Genomic DNA, 20,874 nt, shown 5'->3' with positions numbered 1-20,874 from the left:
TGGCGCTCCCCTCGGCCGCGGCGCGGCACTTCCCGCGAGGCAGGCGCTCCTGCAGGACGCGGACGAGGCGGGCGAGGACGTTGTCCAGGACGGAGGCGCCCATGAGCAGCCCCATGTCGCAGAGGCGGACGGCGGGCGCCAGCGGGCGGCCGGGGGCCACCCCGGCCCGCGCCCCGCAGAGGCAGCCGTAGGCGTAGACCTGCCGCCAGGCCTTGCTAACCTCTCGCCACGGCCCCGCGTTCAGCTTCTCCCAGGAGTAGTCGCGCAGGACGTCGCCCAGGCGCCGCAGCGCCGCCGCCGCCGCCCTGGTCCCCGCCGTTCCCCCCGAAAAGCGCAACACGCTGGACGTGGGCGAGGTGCTGAGCCAGGCGGACCCGCTCTCCCAGCTGGAGCGCTGGGAGCGGAGCAAGAGCAAGAACCGGACTCTGGATAACAGCGACCTGCAGCGGCTCTCCGAGCGGCTGGGCCGGGAGGGCCCCGCCGCCGCCAACCACGAGCACCGTTTGCTCCGCTTCTTCAGCGGCATCTTCGCCCGCAAGGACGGCACCTCTGCCCTCTTCGGCAGCCCCCACGGGCGGTCGCCCCGCAGCAGCTTCTCCAGGTCCAGGGCTTATTTTAGCAGCCTCAGGAGAGCCACCGTGGACATGCAGTCTAGCTCCGAGAGCATCAATGGGTCCCCCCACAAAGGTGCCCTTCCTTGTCTCATCCGGGGGGGTGGTGTTTGCTGCAAAGCCCTGCATTGGTGCTTAGGGATGGTGGGGTACAAGGGCCTTTAGGCATGAGGGGAGGGATACGTGATGGTTGTGTGCAGTAGTGGATATGGCATGTTTTTAAGTGTGTGGTAGTGCTTTCTTCTCAGGTGTATTGCTTAGCAGCTCTGATGGGGGCAGGGGAGGCTGTGTGCCTCCTGAACCAAAATGCACTCTCTGGGTTGATTGGCACTGCATTCTAGGACAGCTGAGTGAGGCAAGTGCAGCTTGTTTAATTATGGAGTGGAAGCTGAACTCCAGTGCCGCTGTATATAGGTCACTGGGTGGCCCAGTGCTGAGCAGCACTGGGACTTTCCCCTTTTGAAAAGACTTTTGTAGTCCTAAAGATGGGTTATGGTGGTCAGAAATACTCCTTCTCCCTTTGGATGTAATATATTGTAAATCCTAAACTTCTTCTGTCACGAAAGAACTTAAACTGAGTTTGATATTTTTTAAAAACACAGCACAAACTCAGAAGGCATGCTATTTGAATTATTTTATGTAGCTATGTGCGAGTCTTTTAACTATCCAGAGTGTTGCTAATGCCAGATGGAAATCAGACTGGGAAATCTGGGGTTTGTGAATCCCCAGGATACGAGAAAAACTTGAAAATTAACCTTACTGGGGGATGGAAGTCAAGAGCTGACTAGCTGCTTTCTGCAAGGATCTGAAAGGATCACAGTATCCTTGCCTGGGACATGCTAAACCAGAAATGCTGGTTATGGAGCTTTATTGTAAGACAGGATGTTTTCTTCCTACCTGTGCTTTTCAAATCTTTAATAGGTATCTGATGAAACAGTTAACTAGTAATTACAGTAGCTTTTGAGCACTAAGTGCTTATCAAAGTGGCAAATAATCTCTAAGTTGCTGCTTTTCTAGAACTACAGTTCTCAATTAAAAAGATTAAGCGTTCTGTAAGGCACAGGTACAGCAGAGGATGTTGTAGAGTTGGGCAGGGGTGGTTTATTGTGGGGAAGCAATAGCCAGAGATGCTTCGTGGTGCTGGCAGCCCATTACAGACCCAGAAGTCCTGCTGCGAGTGGAGTATGCCTGGAGTTTGAGGCACAAGGAGCAAAGCCAAATATTTAGACCTAGTAACTGAGGATTGTAATATTTTATTGATGTAGAGGCATTCATGTGGGCTTATAATAATCTTGACGGAAATTGTGGTCTGACCTTGGTTAAAGTTTGAGGTAACCACAACAGAGAGTTACTTCATACAACTATTTATGCCTGTCCTGTGCCAATATGCTTAAACTGTTACTCTGTTTTAATAGCGTAAAGTTATATACTCGGAGCACAGTCCTTTCAGCCCAGGATAAGTTGAAGATTTCAGTTAATGAGTAACCATTGATATGCAGCATTAAGATGTTCCAGAGAGGTTTTTCCTGTATGTGCTAGTATCAAATTTATCTGGTGAAAGTAAGCTTTGAGGCTTGTTTTCCAGAAAAAAATGCGTCCTGGGACCGGTGTTGTGGCTACAGGTTGGTAGTGGTGCTGCAGGCTTGTGTTATGGGTTAGCAGGTCCGGTGTGCTCTGCCACTTTCTCCTTTTTTCCAGAGAAGTGCAGTTTAGGCTTTTGCTGTGAGAAAAAACTCTGTGCACAGTTTCAGCTGTTGCTTATTCATGTCGTTCAGAAAGCTAAGTTTAAACTAATTTGTCTTTAATTTCTCCTATTATTTTTTACGAATAAAAGTTTATGATTAGCATGCCAAATATATTTTAGTATTTTAAGACTGGAACGAGCTGTTATTCAGCCAAGACTTGTCTTTTGCTTCTTTTAGTTAATGTGAAGTTGGTATGCTCTTGACAGTCCTGTGCCTAGATTTTGGAGTAATCATGGAGACACAGGTGGAATCCTGATTTTAATGTGGGATTTTTTCCTGTGTAACAGGTTGCAAAAAGGTTTATTACTTGAAACTTGTTTCCCTTGTGCTGTTGGTAATCTGCGTGTTTGGTTCTGTGCACGTGTTACTTGACTTTGTACTTTCTATACAAGGCCTGCTTAAGGTCTATAAAGTAGAAGTTTTGAACAGTGTACCTTCTTGGCATTTTCACCTTGAAATAATCACCCAGATATTGCAATACCTGCTTGTATGATACTTCTTTAAAATCTGTTCCTAACTACCTTAGTCAGGTAACATACTTTTGAACAAGCTGAAGTTACAGAATTTTTAAAGCAAAAGAGTAAAGAATTTTTAAATCTACGTATTTTTGATGTTACTGAGTTTGACCTATGCTGTGAAGTGGGTAAAGGTTGATTTTGGAGGGAATTATCCTTCATATTGTCAGTAAACCATCTTTGGGCATCAAGCATTTTCCTTCCCTATTTGCAAACCCCATTTGCCATGGCGTTGTTGGCTTCAAGTTCTATGCAAGCAACAATTCCCAAAACCTTTGCAATGGGGAGGCAGAGGATTCAAACACCATGTTCCCAGCTAAGATGAACTACAGTTCTAGGTCATTAAGTGCTGACCAAATTTCTTTCCAACAAGTTAACTTTTAAAAGAAGAAAAGCTGAAGGTACGGGTGGGGAAGGTGAAGTGGCCTATCTGCTAGCTGGACTGGTGCCCGTCTTCCGGATGTTGTTCATGGTCTCCGCTCTTGTGGGGATTGCAACATGTTAATCTAACATCTTCTAGGCTAGGAGGTGATGTTAGCAAGCCTTTTTCTTCGTGGCTAGCTTTGTGTTAAGAATATGTAAGTGGTTTTGTCCATTTAAAAATAATGGTTATACAGTAGGTTAATCCTGTACTGATGCTGCTGTTCTAATATTGGAGTGTTTTTCCATCTAAATATCAAATGATTAGTTTTGCGGTTCACTTATCCCTGATTTTAATAGACTTATGTCATGGTATTCAACCTGTAAATTCATTTATTTGAAGCGAGAAAAGTTCTTACATATCCACTACTGCTACCCCCAAATTAAAAAGAGAAACTTCCATGAACTTCAAGTTGGAGAAGCAAGGGGAGCTATTTTTGCCTTAAAACTATTTAGGAGAACTTGTCAAGGGCAATGTTGTTCCTCATCTAAACTTTTTTCCCCTTGAAGTCTTTGTGATTCTTTCATAATGAGAGGAATTCTTGCTGCTCTGGAGGAGGAGGGTGGCTCTGGGGGGCAGTGGGGTTTTGAAATAGCAGTTTCTTTTTCAGTGGTTCTAGCTTGTTGCTTTTGTTTTGAGATAACTTTGTTTGAATAACCCTTCTTCAGGATAAATTAAGCAGATTTGTGAATCAAAATTGTAGACTATGAAAAGAAGTATCATTATAATATGATAAACTGCTCTTTTGAGTTTTTTTCTCCCTGAGGTTTTAGAGGAGTTAGTTTTAAGCTCTTATCTCAAATTCTCTGCAGTTTATGGCAATGGGAAGTAGAGCAAAGCTGACAAGTGATCTCTGTTGGAGACCTCTAGTCTTTTCTTGTAAATCTTCACTTGAGATAATTCTTGTTAGTTCTGTGTCATCTCTTGCTTGCTAACCTGGTATGATTGCTACTCTTCTATGCTGCTGGCATTTCTAGCAGCAGCCCAGTAAACTTTCTGTGCATTCCTATGGGTCAGGGGGCAAAGCTTTGGAGCACATAAAATTTGGGCGATATGATGTAAATGTATTGGAACTGGTCCTGCGTAGTTCCCCATTATGTAGCTGCAGGTTTTTGGTGCCGTGCTGGTATAAGCATATACTTTTTCAGCACTGGAGGGTCCGTTTCTTTAATGGGCTAAAAGTCTTCTAGGACTCTTCTAGCTGTTTCAGTTATTGTGAGTGAGTGTTGTCTAGACATTGTTATGAAAAAAACCCCAAAACCTAGCTGATAAATAGATTGCAGTTGGGGTTAAGCATTGTCGAGCATTGTCTAAGAGGGGGTTTTATTATTATTTATTGGGTGGGTCTTGTGTCAAACAAAACGAATGCCAGCTGCACTGATGCAGCCAGATGATTAAGAACTGAACTGGTATTAAGGTCACTGGCTGAATTAGAGAATGAGATAGATTAATGTTTACACAATATTGAAGTGTATGCCAGATGCTAGCAGTCATGATCTTTGTTTTTCTGTTAAAATTGAAAAGAAATGTAGAATTTTAAAATTGCTCTATATTAACTTGACAGTTAAGTGCCTAATGGCAGTAACGGGTAACTTCCTTGGGACAGATTGCTGAATACTTCTGTAAAAGCATTGTGCAGGCATTCATCTCCATTCCCATACAAACCAAGCTCTGTAAATTAAATTAGCAATACTTCTTGTTTTGCCAGAGATCTGCCTGTTGCTTGATTTACCACTGTAGGTAACGATGCTGTGTTGATGTAATGAAGCTCATGTAGATGACCAAAACATGATTTGCACAAGGAAAAGAAACATCTGAAACATGATATTCTTGTTCCTTTCCTCCTGATTACTTGCCCTGAATTTGAGGGTGCTCAGTGTGACAAGAAGGATAAGGTTACTCTAGAACTGTTTCCTAATCCTAGTAAGTCTAGAGTTAATGACGGACCATTTGGTTTTTCAGAAGTGGAGTCTGTATGTGGGGCAGCATGTGAGCTCGTTTCTGAGACCAAAGGAAGGGTTTCAGTTGCTCATAGTTGCTGCATGTAGAGGAGAACTTCAAACTTTGCTACTTCAGCCATTAGCAATTCTTTACTGGCTCTAATGGTCATTTTGCCCTAGAAAACGGAACCACTTGTACCAGATGCTGAAGCCTTGCTCTCTTTAGTAGTTAAGCGGCCAGAACTTTCAATTGCCCCATTTGACAAAATAAAATTTCAGAGCAGTATGTTGCGTGCTATGTAGCGTAGGCTTGTTAGTAGCATTGAATTCAGATCTTGAATTCTTGGGTCACCACTGAAGAATTACTTGGGTGTATTTTGACTGAACAGTTTGGCTCTTTTCTGCAGAGCAGAGCAGAGCTAATTTTGATACTACTGGGCTGATGACCACCAGTAGTTTAATACTGATTGTCGAAGTGCAACTATCCAGTTACTAAATGATTTGCGTAAGATGATGGCTGAACTAGCATGTAACTGTGGTTTTCTTTGGCATGGTTTTAACCTTAGATATTTGGAAAGCGGAGAGTGAGTGCAGATGTCTTTCAAATGCCTGCGTATTCATTCTCACTTTGAGCTGCATGGGGTTAAAAAAAAAAGTCATTAATGCAGACTATTAGTGTAATAGTGTTGCTTTTGATAATTGGTGTTAGGATTTCCCCTAGGCAACTGCAGTAAACACACAGTGAAAGGCGGTTTCTGCCAAAAAAATACAGAATGGGTTTTTTCATGTGTGAGGAAAAAGAAATGTCAGTATATTGAACTTGAGAAGCTATCATCTATTTTGCTCATGAAAAGCATCCAACATAAAGCTATTATCTTGATGGAAGTTTAAAATAGGGCATTTGATGATTTTGATGTTTCAGGCTGGTATATAATGACAGTGTTTGACAAATACTTCTGCTTTATTGACAAAATAGTACCAAATGTTTTCTTATAACAAAACAGGCGACAAATACCATCAAGATAATAAGCCTACAGTGTGATGTAGCTTCCTACAGTTTTTTTTACTAATCACAGAAGACATTAATAAAACTTAATTGGTGGACCTTGTTATTTGTTGAACTTTTCTTCGGGGATAAGAAGGCAAGCAAGGTGGAGTGACTTGGCTTTCCATGCTGCAGCTGTTGGTCTTCAGTAACAGCTGTAATGGGTTCGGAACGGGCAGGGACTCAGGGCAACGTGTTTGTCATGAGGCTTAGTTTCTGTATCGGTTAAGAGTCTTTAAAATTTTGATCAGTCTAATTTGAAGGAGTATTTGTCACGTGGGTTCACTTAAGTTAACATTTAGCTTAATGGATAGTACTTGTTTTCATAGTTCTGGTTTCCCTTTTGAGATTGCACAGACAATTGTCTGAAGTTATAACACAGAGTAAATCTCTGAGTGTATTGAGACATTACAGAAGGGTCTTTATGAGGAACCCCCATAGGATCTGGCCGTAATGTCAGATACAATAATTGTGATTTATGAGGTAGGCACATCTGTATTACCTGGCTGTAAATATTCCACTGGGGTGGTATACAAAGTTATATCTAATTGATATGGGAAACATTATTTGTAAATTACCTGAGACCCATTATTTGTAACTTTATTTCCACTAGCTTATAGCTAGAACTATTAAATTAAATATAAAAATTCAGCAGTGTCAGTTCTAGTTGCATCAATCAACTTTTATTTTTAGATGAATCAATGATGTGTCTCGACTACTGAGCTTGGTGAAGTTAATTTCAGCCTTGGAGGTACTTACTAAGAAATAATGTGGAAGTTTCTTGCAAAGATCCTAGTGCTAGCAAAGCATTCTTGTTCTTCACAGCGCTCATAATGCAGTGCAGTTCGAATGCCTGTGAGCTACTCTTCCAGTTTGTGAATGAAGCTCCATAGCAGGTCTTTCCTTTCCTTCTTGGAACCGTTAGACGCTGATGTTTTGCAACTTAGATATGAAGGGGAGCTCAAATACTGTGCTGACTGCTGCCAACTCCTGGCACTTCCAAGTTATTTATAATACCTCTTTGTTTGCATGTATTTGTCAGTTGCCTTGTCTGGCTGGTTTGATACAGAATCTGGATTCCTAAAAATACTGTTTTGCTTGTGTTGGACTTAGTGTGTGTATATATATACATGTGTGGTTTTTGAGAAGAGAATTCTGTAACATTGGTGCAAATTTTTTTACTTTATTCCCATGCAAACAGTCACTTAATGGCAGTGCTTATGTATTAAATGTAAGCGAAAACTGTTTCAAAAAGTGGGTGCTAAACCACTTAGTGCAGTTGTATTTGTGATTGTATTTGTAAGGTATCAAGATGCACTCACTCCTTAGTTTCTCTGCTGCTTTCTGTGGGTGCATACGTTATTTGGGTCGTAAGAGTATGATGTTTCATCTTTGTCTTGATGTGAAATGAATAAGTTACTGCTTATTCTCACTATTAAGGGTCACTTCTTTTTTTAGATTGAACCCTGAAAAAGCAGTGGCCCTTAGCACCACTAGTGTTGCTATTATGGAGGATTCTTGCAGAGACGATAGTCTCCCCGTAGCTCCTGAAATCCAAAGCCTTCTTTGGGATGAGCTTCAGAATGACATATTGCCTGAAACATCTCCTGCTCTTCCAGGGCTGTTACTGTGTTTGTATCTGGGGTAGACTGCCTGGGAAACTGGGATGTTGACCTAACTGTTCCTTATGCAACATCCCAATTCAGAAGCTTTTCTGTTCAGTGATACAGAAATATTTATGTTGGCAAGGCAACAGCTTTTCTGTCTCGATCTCTGGGTCTTGCAGGGAAAAATCTTATTTTGTGCTCATGGAGGATACAAGGTTTAACTTTTCTGTAGTTTTAATTATTAAACCTGTTAAAATTGAATGTCCATTGCTTTTCACAACTTTCAGGGGATTGTGCTTAGGACTTGGAGAGAAATTTGATTTTTTTTTTCCTAACCTGACTTGAGTTGAAAATCACCTATTTTGCCATATCCTTGGCTGCATATTGTTGGTTTCCTTGCTCAGGCTGCTCTTCCCCACAGTCCAGTAGGGCAGATCATTACTGGCTGTTACAGGTACCACTTTCACTGGGTATATCCTCTTGTCCCCTCGTCTTTGGCTGTCCTGGGTCTCTGTTAAAGTACTTTGTTATAATTCCTGTCTTAAAGTTTATTTCTTAGTTTACTTCTAGTTCCCTTTCTAGTCCTTTATAGAGAACCTGGTTGCCCCAAGTATTGTCATGGTAGAAAACAAATACATACCAGTAACTTTTTCCAACCAATCCATGATTTTACACACTGACTCCCATCTTCATTCCTTGAAGGTGGAGGTGTTGTTTTTTACTAAGTAGCTAAAAGAACCAAAGTCTTGTTACGTAGTGACAGTGCTCAGGTGGGAGACAAATCCATCTCTGTCTGTCTTCAATTTTCCTGTGAAGGGACAGCAGGTTATTCTGCCTGTTAATGGAGTTGGCTTCACACTTCTGTAATTCCAGATGCTGGACAATGAAAATCTCAGTATGAGTGGTTTCCCTGTTGAAAAAGTTATTCTGCTTTAACCTTTTGATTAGAGTCAATCTGAAGCTAAACGGAGCAACTACATTTATTTTCAAACAGGTATGATTTTGCCTGTTGTGAGGGAACCCGCTAGATGTGTGTAATACACCTCATAGCACACGTGGTAAGCAGGTGTTGGTGATGTCACACAGAGTGGGTAGAAGTATGAGCATGCCTTGTTCCATAGGTAAACCTTCCTTGAACTATTTATATGGCTCTGTTAGTCCTTAATCTTTTTATTTCCCATCTTTAAAAAGCCATACAGATGGGCTGTCAGTTTTGTAACCACAAGTGACTAGTGCGTGTTCTTAAAGCTGAACCTCAGCTGTTGAATGTCTGCTGCTGCTTTGTAAATGGGGATTGCTCTTTGCTGTGGGAAGCTTTTGCTGAAGACAAAGGTAGGCCTTCTTTTATTTAGGAGGAGTTCAGGAGGTATTGAAATACTGGGTCAAAAGCACTTGAAAGCTTCTGTCTGCCTACTTTTGATCTCCAGGTTACAGTGTAGCTCGAAATGCCTTCAGGTTGCTCAGCTCCACTGTGGCTGTTTGGAGAAATGCAACTGCTCTGCTGTTGTTGTGGGTGTGTCGTGTCCCCCCCCCATATGATAGTTAGCCAGGATAATGCCTCTCCACCTTCTGATGGTAGCTTTGTGCTGTAGGCAAAGTGCTGATGGTTTCTTGTTTTTTTCCTCAAGTGAGAAACAAGCCTGGTGCTATGGTGTTATGTACTGACACCAATGCTTTAAGAAACTATGAATATGATTCATAGTTTGACACCCATTTGTCCTGTTTTTCTGCTGAGTTAACTCTGTCAGGTGTGTATTCAAGTGAAAGTTTTTTCGAACTATTACTTCATGTGGTTACTTCACAGAAGTGACATCCATAATTTTTTTTTTTTAATCATTATAAAGGGTGCTTTGTTCAATGTTCTCAGTATGCCTTTCATGTTGACTCCCAGTTTCCTAGTACAAAAGGTGTCCTTGCTTGGTAAATTTATCAATGAAAAGTTTGTTTTAGTAAGAGGAGGCTAATTTCTATCCTCAGGAAAATGTCTTACTTTTTATTTTGTCCTGTTGGTGATGAAGTTCCTCAGATTTACAGCATTGCATTGGGCAGGCTTGTGATACTCAAGAGTTAAGGCAAGTGGCACAGAGCTAGAGAAGTTTTCATTTCCGTGTGGAGTTGTGCATGGCAGGATTGTTTCCCAAGGTTCAAAGGAAGATGACAACACTAAAGGACTTTTTCAGAAAAAGACATTTTGAAAGCAGTGGTAAAAGTACATGGGAGTGAGTGGCATCTTTCAGCTCCCATTTAGTGTTGTTGCATAGAGTGCTGTCTCTGTTCAGGTGTAGCTGTGCCAGGCGGCTGTCAAAGGTGGCTTCAGCTTTTCACAGCCACCTTCTAGAAACCCAGTCAATAACATATCTCATCATTTTGGGTACTGGCGAGAAAACAGAAGCTTGGGCATGTGAGGATTAGTTAGTTTTCCGTGCTGTTCATAAGATCTGTGCTAATGCAGGAAAACTGTGCAATGCGGAAACTGTCTTTCAACAAGGATAGTGCTGGCTCTTCTCAGTGCTTGACCCTTGGGACTTTCTTGTTGATGGCAGGCATGGCTCTGGGGTAGTCAATCTTGCTGTTGGCCTGTAGTTCTCAAGGCATAGGCATTAGCTAAATGCTCCTGAATACGAGCGGTTTCACGTAAAATAACCTTTATTGTGTTCAGTTCTAATCTCTAAAAAATACCTAAGTGTAATTTATGTCTAAGAAATTCTTAGGTATTTTTAAGTCAGCTGAAAAGTCAGTGCTTAGTGCAGATGATGGTATTTGAGATTATAATGTTGCTGTGAATGAAGAGTGAAGGTAATACAGATGAACTTCAGGTGCTGGGTTAGGTGGGGATGGGGCCCTCTGGGAGGGAATGTGAAGTTCTCTGAAGAAATTCTTGATTTTCAGTTTAGATACCTGCAGAGTTTCCTGGGTGACTCAAGGTAAAGTTGTTATGAAGTTGTTTGAGAATGATAGACTATAAAAAGAGTAGGTTGAGATCAGATAAGCAAGATCTATGTTTGGCATCTTGACTGTATATAAAGATGTGTAAGTGGGCTTGATTATTACTGTATGTATGTACCCTAGGCATGGAAATACTGCGAGTTATGTTTAGCTGCATTGAAAACTTCGTTGTGGGAATCCATCCCTTTTCTTGCCCCTTCTTATCTCCTGGTCTTGTGAACATAATGGGTGGGGAGTGAAAAGCAAAATCATGTAGTTGGCTTGCTTTATGTTCAGACCTAAGTGTTCCTGAGGTTATTACCATCTTTTAGTATTACTGGCTGCTTTACCTCTCCAGTCAGGCACTGTGTGTTTGTGGAAGCTCTGCAGCAGCAGAGAATTGTGTGTGCCTTCTGATTTCTGTGTGCGAGTGAATTACCTGCTAATGCAGTTGACCTCCAGCCCTTCGAACTAACTATTTTTAACCTGAAGCAGGGAGGAGACTTCATGATAACTAGAGGCTGATCACAGGGCACTGCAGTCATCGTAAGATATGTTGTTACTCTATAACTGCCATCTTCCTGCAGTGAACAGAACTGATATAATGGAAAAACTTCTTCTGAAAAGCATTTTGAGAGAATCCCAAATTCAAAATCGCAAAAAAGAAAAATAAAAAAAAAATTACTGTTGTGGAATCCAAATGTTCTCCAGTTCGTTTGTGCCTGTAAGATAAAAGTACATTGGTTGCTGTTGTACAGCAGTGCTGTAAGGCTGTAGAGTTTCTAGTTTGACAAACAGTGTTGTTCAATTTAACTGGTTTAGATGTCAGAGTTCCTGGACAGACACGCTGTTTTCTGTCACGAGGTGATTGTGCTGTGTTGCCTTGTCCTCAGTCTGTGTTTCTGCTGTGATTGCTGAGTTGCACTTCAGTGTTTAAGCCTCATGTGGCACTGAATTTCTTCTCCCTCCTAAATTATTTGCAAATACGAAGTGAAGGAAAGGATGCCGAAGGTGGGCATGCGAGGTGTACAGCTGGCACCGCATGTTACAGGTCCTGCAGGCTGGCTCTGCTGAGAAGGTGCCGGGAATTCCCACTCCCAACGCCAGCCCTGCACTCAGAGGTCAGGAGCGGTGAGGCCGGGTGGCAAGGGACAGCCAGAGCCCTGCTGTGGCTTTCTAGTGAAAGCAGTTTCTGAAAAGGACTTTGAGGAGCCTAGGCTATAACTGAGCCTAAATTAAAATAAAGAGATCTTTTTATTAGTTCTCTCAATCTGTGTAAGAACAGCTTATAACCCAAAAAGCCCTACTCATTCTTGCAGCTCACCAGCAGAAACAAATCATCTTATCTTTAAGGACAGTGAGGATTAAAGTACAGGTCTGGTTTTGTCATTCAGCTGTAGGCGTATCTTTCAGTAGTGGCCATCTTTCAAATAGATACTTCTTGATGTGCATAGATGCTTGAGTAGATGCTTCTTGCACTTGAAGAATTCCTGATCCGGGTCCTCCTGGGTAGATAAGCAAGATGCCAGTATCAGTCATGATTTTTTCCGGAATCTTCCATGTAAGTCTCAGCCAGAGTAGCACCAGGGTCTTTTATTATCTGCACTAGATGCTTTGTTTAAGCCAGAGAAACTTTGTTGGATGGATTTTATTACAGCTGTCTATGGGCAGTTTTCATCTGATGCATTTGAAACCTGTCCTGATTTGGGTGCAAGTGAAATACCAACGCTTGATTTGGAGGGACCTTTTTGTCCCTTATGAACCAAGTCTGAAGGTCTGCAAGCAATGAGGAACTGTTGATGATGTTTACCTTTTCTTCTACTTGTGTGCTGCAGAAACTAATTCCCCGCCCAGTTCCTTAACTTGGCTGATGATTCATCCCTGTCAGTGGCAGGAAGAAGGCGATACCGCTGCTGAGCCAGGTGATGCGACTCTGTCTTCCAACATCTGTCTGCTTCACACAACCACTGGGACATCTGCAGAACAAATATGATTGTTAGTCACTGTCCTGAGGGCTCCAGGTGGTACACAGGAGCATCTGGAAAGGAGGACTTTCCTGGAATTAGTTTGGTAGGGGAAACAGAAACCTGCATTTAGAATAAGAGACTTCAGAATGAAGTGGGATTTAGTTGCTGTGTTAATTACAGTTTTGTTCTAGGTAACTGTTAAGTGATACTATGTTAACTCCCTCCTGTGATTATATGCCTTTTCCCATCAAAACGGAGGTTCTATTGTGCTTGTAGATTATGGACTTCCAGTCATATGTGTTAGTATTTAATGTAAGCACACTATATCATTCAAACTTAATTATGAAATCCCTGCAGGTCCTTAATGTGCATGTAGGTACATTGTGGTCTTTCACCTAGGAATCCTTTTATTCAGGTGACTTACAAAAAAAATAAGCATGCTGAAGGAAATTGTTCTTAGAATCACTCCTGGAAGTTACTTTGGCAGAAGCATGTGCATCAAGGTTTTCTGCAGTACCCCCCTATCCCTTTTTTTGTTTAAGAAGAGGTGTTGGGACAAAGCTCCTCTTCTTTATACTTTCAGAGCATGTTCCTGTCACAGCTTGCCTTAACCTCTACCCTTGCAAAGTATGTAAGGAATTGACTGATAACAAATCCCTTTCCATCCCCAAATAAAGAAGAAATCGAGTGTGATGCGAATGTGCATGCTAGTTTGTATTTTTAGGGCCCCCAGGTTCAGACATCAACTGTAGTCGATGTAATGTTGCCCTTATATAGCGTGGCTAAAGTATGAAGGAGACACGATACCTATTTTGTGTGAAAGTACTGCTGATGAAAACATTTGATGTTGGGGGCTTGACAGTGTTTGGTAGTGGTTGATGGAGCTGGTTACTACATACTACTGACCTACAAAAATGTGTGTAATCCTGTTTCCATGAGCACAAGATTGTAAGACAAATTTCCTTTAGTTTTAGTTTTCTTCAAAGTCAGTATCCTGTCCCAAAATACTCTGCTGCTTGCGCAATTGCACTGCATATGTTTTGCTGGTGACTTCTGAAGTGTGTGTGTGTGTGTGTAGGACTCTCTCTTACTCCCTGTTGGCTTTTCCAGCCCTATCTGCTCTCATGTCTGCATACCGTCTCCTTCGCCAGCCCACTCAGACTGCTGCCACTGATGGAGTTGGGGAAAAAAAAAAGAGGAATTTAACTGTTCCTTCACTCTGTCTGTAGGAGTTTCGCTGTGTTACCCAGCAAAATTTGAGTGAGTTTTGCAAAATCATTCAGTACATACAATTCCCAGTACCGCTGGTTTTGTGTAGTGTACTTACTCTGTTATAGCAGGGTTACATGGTTCAAACTCAAAGTAAAAAGTTAATTTCTTTTTGGACCCGATCTGAGTTCCTTTCCTGCAGAATAATCCTAGGAATGTGTCACTGCAGTCATCACAAACACTGCTGGCCTTTTCTGTTTACATGTGCTGTCCCTTGTCCTCCACCGTTTACCAGCGTGACAAACAGCTCTGGCAACCTCATCAATCCTCAGGGGAGGGTGCTGGAAGTGTTTCTTGCAGAATTGTGCAGTAAAAACTGAACAGAAACCACAGCAAAACCATAAAATACATTTTTTCCTGTTCAGGTTAATAAAAATGGAATTCTGTGTATTCCTTCAGTCATTCACAGGACTACCTCTAGTAAATACTTGCCTAACAAGCTATGAGTGTTGGATGAGAGCTGGGGGAGCTTCACGGAACTTCCACAAAGGGGTATGCCTGTGCTCAGACCACTAGAATTTAGCTTATCTGTCAGCTCTTGTATCCTTTTCTGCCAGTCTCAGAGGGTTGGTTTTGTTGGTTTTTTTTTTTAATTCCCTTTTTCCATGGCTTAGCATTTTTGGGGGATGTTATGTATAACTTATTTAAATATAATATATTTTATACACTGATTTTTCTAGAATATATGAATACATATATTAAAAAAACCTAAAAGTCTGGTTGCAGTGTCTTTATTTCAGGCACACTCCTGTGTGTATTTAATAATCTTATGGTTGTGTCTAGGCTATTGAGCTCTGTGATATGATTTTGGAGTTGGTGCACTCTGTTTCTCTCCATTCCTGTGCGCTGTCTTTCTGGGCTTGGGAGGCAGGGAAGTTTTGAGTTACAAAAGCACTTGTGTTAAGCTCCAGATCATGAAATCACTTAAAGTCGGTTCTACCACCTCTATTTCTTCTTCATGCTTGCTTAGTAGAATATGCACCCAGCAGGCCAAACCTAGGAAAATATGATTGCGGAACCAATAAAATTAGCTGGAGATTCACGGGTGTTGAAATAAGCAGTCTTTTAGTGCACTCATTTTTTTTCATTTTGATGTCTTGTTTTTTCCAGCAGATGACTTAAGCTCAAAACCTTGAGCCTCAAAGTGGTTGTGAGGCTCCTTTGTTTTGTTGGGGGGTTTAGGGGTTTTTTTCAGTTGTTCTGTCAGAGATGTTGGCAAGACTTTTGAGGAGTGTCTCTGGGACACTATAACTAGTACATGAAATGGAGACAATTCATGTAAAAGCAGCTTGAATTACAGCATAGCTTTTGAAGTCTTTGAGTTTCTGGTCACCTGAATCTTCAGGAATGAGTGTGCTGTTTCATTTCTATAGCAGATTTTTGAGCTAGAAACTAAGGCTGTTTAATTTCCTATAAAGTGAGAGATTATTTAAGTGTAGGCTCTTCTTTGAGAATTGCAGTGGTCGTTGCATTGTAATTCTGCTGAACTGTGGTTTCTGAACCTACAGGAGGTTGGCAGCTCAGTTGGGGTCTCCTCATTGACATCCCGGGCATCTGACTAGAGTTGTGTTCAGCATGTTCTAGTCCTGTTATTAGGACAGCACATGTGAAAAATGAAACACAAAACTCAAGTTTTCAGTAGTCTCTTGTGCTGTTTGTAGCTTTTGTCCCAGGGCATGATATAAATCACTTCTGGAAATAATTTGGAAATTACTGAAAAGAACTTCAACAGCCTTTGAATTGCTGCAAGAAGAAAACATCTTGTGCTGAAGGAGCCTTGAAAGAATGGCATCATATTTCTCCTTTATTGCTGATTTTATGTTTCAGGGGAGGTGGAGGATTTTTGTGGTTTGGAGTAGCTCGGCTCAGGTTTAGGTATTGCTCTTTTGATAAAGAGTCGCCTTTAACGTAGCTTGAGGGGCTCAGTCTCCCTGTGATTTTTGGCATGGGTATTCAGACTTTTTTACTGCAGTGTTATGGCATGTTTAATGTGTATGTTTGTCCATAATGCAGTAGATGTCCTGTTCATATTTTGGAATAAGTGACCGACTTTCTGAGGATCTAATTGGCAAATGCTTTCATGGTGGTTTCAAGATACTTAATGCTTACTGTATGTTTGTATTGTGTAACAGGCTAAGATAGTAGCTTTCAAATACAATGTCTGCATCAAAGTATTGGAAACCTATATTGCTTATTCTTTTGCTTATGCAGAAAATCTCGTAATTCCTAATCTGATTAGTCTTTGATGTTTTATTCCCCAAGTTTGAATTGGGTGATGTTAGCTTTCCATTTTTTAAAATGTGATTTGCAACAGTTCATTTTGAAATTCAGCATAATTTCTTTTTTTTTTTTGTAAAAATGATCAATAAGAATTGTAGTGACTTTTTTCTATTTAATATGAAAGATAAAGTGCATGACTCTGCAGGCAGACTGTTTAGCTATCTGAATTCACCTTCTGACTTTCATAAGCTTGCTTTTTCTCTACATGAAAATGCCCTCTCCTTTAGTTGTATTAACTGCTCTTGAGCTGCAGCTGTCCAGGTCCTCTGTCATTTTGGAGGTAAATTTTTCTCGTACCATCCTTTGGGATGCACGGAGAGATAGTTGTCCAGGTGGATGAGCAGCAGAACTGGTGTTTTTACATCGTTTGTTGGTTTTTCTCATTGTATTTTTTGATAATTTCCACTCATATTTCTCTTAGCTTCATCAGTAGTGAGACTTCTACAGTATTTTAGACTTTGAGGAGACAGCTAAATGAATTTTAGAGGTGTTGTCTGTTTGATGTGACAAGTACACTAGGAGTGGTGGTACTTTTCCTTCCCCCTTTGGCAATAGCTTTTAGATCAAAGGGAAGCGGGGGGGGGGGGGGGTGTGTGTGTGTGTGTCTCTAACAAGAAAAAAATAATTGAACTTCAGCTTGCCTTCCTCAGTGCAGCAGGTTTTGGGCTAATGGGCAGCAGGTGATGATGAAGCCTGAAAGATACTAGGAAAGTAGAGCGACTTTGTATTTACAAATTTATCAACTACTAACATGCTCAGGTAAGTCTTCTAGTAAACTGTTGTTGCAGGAAAGTAAGCTGTGTTGCTGGTGTGAATTAGCACAGCAGATGATGAATACTTGGAAAGGATGGAAGGACAGGCTTTGTGAAACAGGTTACCTACATAGGTGGTAAAGCTTGGGATTACTTGAATGGTAGATCAAAACCTTGTGAACAGGCAAGTAATAGTTAATTTAAGGTGCAATGGTACAGTACTTACAGAGCTATCAGATGTTTTCAGTTCTCAAGGTATTAGACATTTTCTTGAGTAGATGTTTAATTCAGAGGCACAGTTTTCAGCCTAAAATCCATTGTATGTTTCTTATTCATTGCATTTATCTCAGACTTTTCCTTCATAGAGACTTATCTGGACAGAGACTTCTTCATTCAGTAATTCTTTGAGACCCCTCTGTGACTGCCTGTGCATTTTTTAATGGGGAAAAAGTTGTAACTATTTGAATTATTTAAAAGTGGATTGTGTGAATCAGTTCAGTAGTCATAGGTGCTACTGATTGGCATGAATACGTGTATGTTGGGATGATTGTAAAATCATGTTGCAAGACATCCCCCCAAGACCATCTTCCCATTTGTCAGCTGGACAGGGTTGAGTTTGCTGTTTTAGTTTGCTCAGGCAGTGCATGAGCTTTCCAAAAAAACTCTCATGTGAAAGGCAGCCTGTGTAGCATGTTTTTTTTCAGGTGACGCTGATTTCTACTGCAATGCTGGCTGTCAATTGTTACTCTAACTCTTTGCTAGAAAATGTTGTTCTTTCCTGTTGGGTATTATGATGCCCAAAGCCATTAATAGGTAACATAGCTTATGAGTCTGGGGTGGGGTTTTTTTTGGTTTTGTTTTTTTTTTTTTTTTTTTTTTTTTTTCCAGTGTAGCCTCAGGATAATTTCCAATGATGATGATCGCTGTAGACTGTTAGAGATGACAAACATGTCTGATTGTATATCTACACCTTGCTTAGCTATTTAGAAACTGGGATGCAAACAATTGCTGATATGTATACATCATGTATGGGATAGAACAGGGCATGTTGAACATGTATGTCAGCTGTAATGATGAGCAGGGTTAATTAAAATTATCTTACGAGAAGCATCTGGCCAGCACAGAGGCAGCATTTATGGAGCCTGGAGGCATCTGCTGCAGGCTGTCTCTGAGGCAGCAGTGATGTGAAGGCTTTTTGGAGGAGGGCAATTTGACCCGAGTGGAAGGTGATGTTTCAAGTTTGTAAATGTCCGGTTCTTTTATAAAAACACGAGGCTTGTGTTCAGCATTTAATTTTGTAATGCAGGCTAGCAAGCTGATCCTGCATAAAATCGCTATGTGCCTTTTCACCTTTTTCTTAGATTATATTCATTCTGCAGCTTCTACCCAGAGGAAAGGGCAGCATGATTTGATATTCTTATTCCATTAGGTTTCCTGATAACCTGCAGCCCCAGTGAACTGGGCAGTCCCAAACGATATGTAAATATTACGCACTTGCACTGGAGGCTGGCACCGAGGCAGATAAGGTGAGCAAATTGTCATGAGATATTCATCTTACTGTCTGAATAAGAGGAAAATGAGGTGGACAATACTGCTTATCTGAAAACCATATTCTTTTGCCATTTTTACTGCACATTTTAGTACCTGGAACAACTGTGTTTTAACATAAATAAGTACAAGCTCCTTTTAGTGGATATTCTGTTACATACCCAGATATATCTTGTCAAATTGTTAATGTTAACTGTGATCTCCCTTTCTGTGTGAGTTGGCAGTAATTTTCATAACATGGTGGAACACCACCTTTTTAAAGGCTGATTAATACTTCTGTGAGTCAGCAGAGGCATGAGTAATGGATGGTTCTCAGCCCATAAGGAAATACTTTTGCAAGTGATAAAGGTGAAGTGTTAATTGGAGCCAGCTGACACATATTGCATTACCTCTGCCTTATAGTAAATGGTCTGGAGACTTGTCTTTCAGACGTTGTGAATCACCCAAACCACCTATTATAAAATGAATTGGGTTTTCTTGTCTGGCTCTTGTTGGTATTTAAGATATAAAATGTTTTATTTATTCATAAACATGGAAGAACATTACAGTTGTGTGGAATGGAGAGATTTTGCTGCTGGGAATATCTCATTTTTAGGGTTACAACTGGAGACAAAGGCCTGTCCCTTTATTCTCCTGCTTGAATGGATAATAAGTATATCTGCTTAATCTGAAGACTTCTGTGTTAAACAGCTTTGGATTTCCCTCAACAGAATATACCAAGCAGGAGGCACGTTGCTTTTCCAGCTCTGTTCTCTGTGAGGTACAACTTGATGCTATTTTACTAATCTTGGGGTTAGGTGACTTGAGCTCTTGAGGAGAAAGAAATCTGGAATGTGGTTGGAACAATGTGACAAGCATCATTTGGGACCAAGTTTCAAGGGGAAACTTGTTGCCTTATTGGAAAAGCCGGTCTCTTAAGATGGCAGTGGTAGTACATGACACCGGTTGCTGTTCAAAGGCACTGGCTAAGGTAGTTGTTAAACACATGCTCAAGTGTAATTTGTGCACTAGATTCCAAATTTGGCTGGGTTTTTTTTGCCTTGGTTATTGAAATATTGGAAGCTTTAAAAGCACGCTGAATGCAGACTGAAAAAACCCTGTATCACAGATCAGTTTGGAGTTGTGTATTTAGCCCTGTGGCAGGAAAGTGCTTTATAAAGCAGCCTGGCCTGGCTTTCTGCATGTCCAGTTGCTTGTTGGTGGCAATGCCTTTGAGCCTTTCATAGTCTGTTAGGTCACAGTTAATACTGCGGCAGTTAACTCCCACCGGGGAGGTGAAATTTTCATATGCCATACCTTTGGGAACAGAATTTCCTAGAGCGAAGTGAAGACAGTTAACTTGGAAATACTTGGTTTTCCATTTGTTTCAAAAGTTTTCTCCCCATGCCTTTCACTGTTGAGTTCAAGCTTTTGTTATCTTATAAATAGTATTGTTAATTGACAAAGTAACCTGCAGGATGGTAAAACCCCCCTCACTTCTATGAATTAAGTGGAAAGGTCAGCAATGGCAATTAAAAATGTGTGGTTTTGATACCGTGTCAGATTTCTTAAAAATAAGCAATGTGAGTTGAATTCTGCTAGAATATTTCAGGTATAAATGGTAAGAAAACCTATTGCTCTTACAATACGCTGTGGTAAGTGCTATGTTCTGCACAGGCCATTGTGGGAGAAAGCTGGAGTTTGCGTAACTTGTATTTCAGATGCATTCTGCTACTGCTGTGCGGCAGACACTGCAGTGCACACTTATTGTCAGAGCACTCAATCTCCAGCTGAAAAATTATTAGGCAGGAAACTTTTTTAGTTTATCAGTAATATCCAGTTGTGCTTGTTAAATTTCTTGTCACATAGGGTGTCCGTGCCTGACCCAGCATGGCAAGGCAACGTGGTTGAAAACAACTGCAAACACTTACTGGCTGCTGTACAGGGAGTGAAAACCTTGGTGCTGGAGAAGAAATTCCGGTGTTGTTGAGATTTAGTTTATGTGAATGTCCTGTGGCATTTCAAATACAGTTATGTGAAAAACCCACTTCCTTGATAGAGCTTTTAATGATGCTGCATGGGTAGTCGGGCTCTGGCTTGCTCGCGCAGTCTCAGTAAAAAAGTTGGAAGGACTGAGTGCTAAAAATACGTTCTTAACCCCACAGCAGTGGTTTATGTCAGCCTTCCTGAAGGAATGAATCCCTTTAATTAGTAAGACAGTGAAGTTTATTTTGGGGTTTGCTTTGTTTTCAATTTGGTATGTGAACTCT

General features: G+C 41.1%; 1 protein-coding gene across 2 annotated transcripts in view; it reads left to right on the top strand.

Moving 5' to 3' along the window:
- Positions 1 to 20,874, top strand: part of AGAP1 (ArfGAP with GTPase domain, ankyrin repeat and PH domain 1) — a 394,096-nt gene that overhangs the window by 86,792 nt on the left and 286,430 nt on the right. The window lies entirely within an intron of this gene.

The sequence above is a fragment of the Haliaeetus leucocephalus genome, unplaced genomic scaffold, assembly GCF_000737465.1.
Source record: "Haliaeetus leucocephalus isolate CR32 unplaced genomic scaffold, Haliaeetus_leucocephalus-4.0 Scaffold587, whole genome shotgun sequence".
In the NCBI taxonomy this organism is placed as follows: Eukaryota; Metazoa; Chordata; class Aves; order Accipitriformes; family Accipitridae; genus Haliaeetus; species Haliaeetus leucocephalus.
This window is presented reverse-complemented; position numbering and strand designations above follow the sequence as displayed.